The sequence below is a fragment of the Triticum dicoccoides genome, chromosome 7B (genome assembly GCF_002162155.2).
Source record: "Triticum dicoccoides isolate Atlit2015 ecotype Zavitan chromosome 7B, WEW_v2.0, whole genome shotgun sequence".
In the NCBI taxonomy this organism is placed as follows: Eukaryota; Viridiplantae; Streptophyta; class Magnoliopsida; order Poales; family Poaceae; genus Triticum; species Triticum dicoccoides.
Genome location: NC_041393.1, coordinates 39682897 through 39687134, shown reverse-complemented (window position 1 = coordinate 39687134; position 4238 = coordinate 39682897). Strand labels below are relative to the sequence as shown.

At 45.2% G+C, this 4238-nt stretch overlaps 1 pseudogene; it reads left to right on the top strand.

Moving 5' to 3' along the window:
- The first annotated feature begins 2436 nt into the window (after window positions 1-2436).
- LOC119338567 lies at window positions 2437-4029 on the top strand (annotated as a pseudogene).
- The last annotated feature ends 209 nt before the right edge of the window (window positions 4030-4238 follow it).

The following is a 4238-nucleotide window of genomic DNA, read 5'->3' as shown; positions in this document are numbered from 1 at the left end:
TGAGGCACACTCAGTGATACTTTGGTTTTATATCCATTTGTAATATGTTTTTTCTCTTCCAAGCATATAAATTTTAGCAAATTAGTGTGTGCAATCAAGTCTCCTAAGTGAACAGTCTTATTTCACCATATCATCAAGTTTCAGAGCATATAAGATTAGAGTGTGTCATGCGATGTGAAAATCTCTTTGGAGACCTAATTTCGTATTTTTCTATTTTGTTGGTTAGAAAACCAGTTTCCTGAGTTGTTCGTCTGAGTATTTGAATTGATCCGCAGAGTTCAGGGCTTCTGGATGGAAGAGTTTCCTACAACCTCAAAATCTTAGTACTCTCTACCTAGACTTCATAATAATGTCTGACCTTTTCTGAAGAATTATTTAGGTATGGGTTGTTCGTGCATTTGCAACGTTGGAGGTTTTAGTGCAAGATTGTAGGGTTGGAAAGTATAGCAAAACGTCAGTTGGTGGAGGGACTTCGTGAAGCCATCAGAAGACTGTGTTTGCTTCCCTGATGATTTTGACTTCTGATGCATATTACTTGATGATTTGGTCTTTGTGGCAGCTTTCAGTTTGATCTGGCATTTAGTGGCTTCATCCTCTTTGGTGCAGCTTGGAGTTAATGTGCACATCTTGATCTTTTGACTTTCCTGAAGCATATTACTTGGTTAATTGGTTTATGGCGCCTGCTAACTTGCATGCGATTTCGATGGAATCTGATCTCATTTTTTGCTCCCAGTGAATATACAAAAGGCTATAAGTAAATGATGGAAGATCCTTTGGTCTCAAATGAGGGTCCTACTTTCGTACTCAAAGTTTGTATTGATAATCAAATTTTGGCCTTCAGCTTGCAAATTTATCACCTTACAGGAGAAGTAAAGGTTGCATGTACTCTGATTATCTCCATATATACTTGAATTGCTTTGGAGTCATGCTTGGATTTGTTAGACTACCATTCTAAATACTATTCTCGATGATTGCAGTTGGTTTGTTAATTTATGTATTTTCATGTTAAGTTCTTTAGGTTCATCTTATGGCATAGAATTAATTTTTTGCATACGCAGACTTTGAAATTTGGTGATAAAGAAAGATCACAACTAATTTGTCGGCTCTCTTATTTATTACCGTGTTGACACTTACAAGTAGTGGCCTCCTGACTTTGTAGTTGGATAATGTCGATGAGCCGATATGCCGAGAGAGGTTAGGAATTGTTGCTATGAACTAAAATAGTGCACAGTTGAAGGTTCTGAACTAGAAGCTTGAACAAACAGTTTGCCTTGAACGCTCTACCTTTCTCATGTCTCCAGTTAGTGTCATCTTCACTGAATATGATTCTCGTTTGGTGGTTGTGGGATTGAATTTTTAGAAGTGAATGTTCTTCTGATTGGTGTTTCTTCAGTGGGATCTGGATTATGGAATCTTCAACTGCATCTGCTTGGTTTGCTGGGGGGACTTGCTAGTTTTAATTTGATTGACAACTAGCAAAACAGTCCATCTAATTTGATGATTAATTCCAGCTGATTGTACACTTTCAACTCAAGTTACATTGTAACATATGAAAGCATCTGTTCACGCATCCTACGGTCCTCTGGCTGTTCAGTGGCTAATTTGATCAATGTTAACTGTGAAATGTGGGTTACGGAATCTTCAGTTAGATAGTTTGCTGGGGTACTTCATAGTTTTAATTTAATTAACAACAAGTAAAGCTTCTCTCGTTTGATATTTCCTGCCGATTGCTCCATACATCCTGAATTTTTAAGGCGCAAAGTATCCTGAATTCACCATGTAACCTTTAATAAGATGTTTCTATGCCTGGTGATGAATCTGAGCTCCATGTGCAAAAACAGAAAAATGCATCCTGGACCACCGAATTGGAGATGAATGGTATAGATTTAGGCGGAGGGATCTCACACCATTTAGGCAGAGGGATCTCACACCACTTAATGCACATTTCACAATAAACCTCCTGCTAACAATTACAGTAGATATGAAATAGGACTTTTGCAGTAGCCACCTCTAGTCTTTGTGAAATACAGAAATATTACAGATCGCACGGTGATACAAACTTCAAAAAATGCAACTGAAAACACTACCACCGGATCACCTCTTCTCAGCAACGATGTTCCACACATTATTAACTTATAGAAGAAAATATCCAAACCAACCACTTCAACAACAAATAACATGTCTCCAGCGAAATTATTCACTCAAAGAGAATGATCAAGATTGAATCGCTCATCTTTACAATGTCAAATCATGCTTCTTGATGATGTGGTCGGAGTTCTGCCGCCTATGTGCTCAGCCTCGGAGTCCTTTTTCCACGGTGCTTGGTCTTCAGCATCCCTGTCGGACCCGGCATAGCGGTGCTTCATCCTACTCATTGATGGCGGAGTATCTCGGCGGCGTGGGGCGCAGTGGAGATTCGGCGTCCGATGTGTGGCGATGGACTCACTCAGGAGGACGAAGCTGTCTGGTGTCGTGGTGACGTCGACGGCTGAGTGGCCAGACAAGGTAGAAGCCTCAATATTTGCTCTGAAGACAGACCTGTGGAAGATGGCGTCGACGACAGACGAGTGCGTCGAACCGGTTTGTACCCCAGACCCAGTATGTGGCTCGGCTGGGGCTTCCGGCTTTTGATGTTACGGCTAGGTGAGTGGTCTGGGTAGTGGCCCAGCTAGCACCCCTTCATTATTTTGATGTTAGGCTTAGATGAGTGGTCTGGATAGTGGAGCAGGTAGCAAGCTTTCATCATTTGGATAGGAGTAGTGGCATGTGTTGCCAAGATGGCGGATTCAGGCATATTGTTGTAATAATTTGTAAGGTCCTCGAGAATAATCAATAAAGTGGCCGCATGCATCTTCCAGATGCAGAGGCCGGGGGTCATCCTCCTTTTCTAAAAAAAATGCTTCTTGATGATGTAACGCGAAAGTAAATTTGGACAGCAGGTATGTTCACTAGAAAAGCTATAATAGCTTTTTTAAGGAAAAGTAAGCTTTATAACTTAACGGTGCTCGGCCGAATCGCCTAAGACATAACTCGCCACTCGGGGCGGTACATCATTGTTCCACACCATACAATTATTAGGTGTACACTCAATGATCATGCTCAAGGCCAACCACACATCTTCTCGCCACGCAGCCTCGCGAAGGCGCAGGGCGCTCGGGAGCGTGACGTGCACCACATGTTGGACGCCTTCCGCTGCTGCGCCGGGCAGGAGGTCGAAATCGGCCACGTCCTGTACCACGACATGTTCGACCTGCTCACGAACACGCTCTTCTTCCTCGATGGACAGGACAAGCTGAGGGACCTTCTGGAGGACATAGTGGGGCTCCTCGCCAAGCCCAACATGTCGGACTTGTACCCGTTGCTCCAGGTGCTGGACCTGGAGGGCCTTCGCCGTTGGACGGCCACACACATGAACCGCGTCTTCCATCTGCTGGACAAGATCATCGACGACCGGCTGGGCCGTGGCGAGGGTAAGCATCATCGGAACGTCTTGGATGCGCTGCTGGCGCTGGTGACTGCCGGCAAGCTGAGCCGCCGCGATTTGAAGGCCATGTTGTTAGGCATCTTGCGGCGGTGCGCGCAGGACCAGGAGAGGATGATAACAGAGGCGGATACCTGCAGGCCGCGGTGGAGGAGTCGATGCGGCTGCACCCATGGCGCGTGGCGCCGTTGTTGTTGCCATACCTGGTGGTGGAGGATGGCATGGAGATAGGCGGATACGCCGTGCCCAAGGCGCAACCATAAATCTTCAACTCGTGGTCCATCATGCGCGACCCGGCGGCATGGGAGAGGCCCGAGGAGTTCATGCCAGAGCGTTTCCTAGGGAAGACGGAGCTCGGCATGTGGGGGAAGGAGGTCAAGTTTATCCCGCTGGGCACCGGCCGGAGGCTGTGCCCAGCATTGCCCATGGTGGAGCTCCTCTTGCCCTTCATGGTGACATCCATGCTGCATGCCTTCGAGTGGCGGCTGCCTCATGGCATGTCACCTGACCAGGTGGACGTGATTGAGAGGTACTCCCTCCGTCTTTGAAAGAGTGTACTTCCAACTTTGTTGAAAAATCAAAGCTTTTTATGTTTGATCGTATTTATACAATAATAGACCAACATTTATGCCATCAAATTAGTAGTACTAGTCGTCAACCCGTGCATTCGCACGGGCTTATTGTTGATAGATTTATGTAAGTTGGACTTCTATTAATACTTGTTTGATGGTAACACTTGTTAGCAATTAAGATGGAA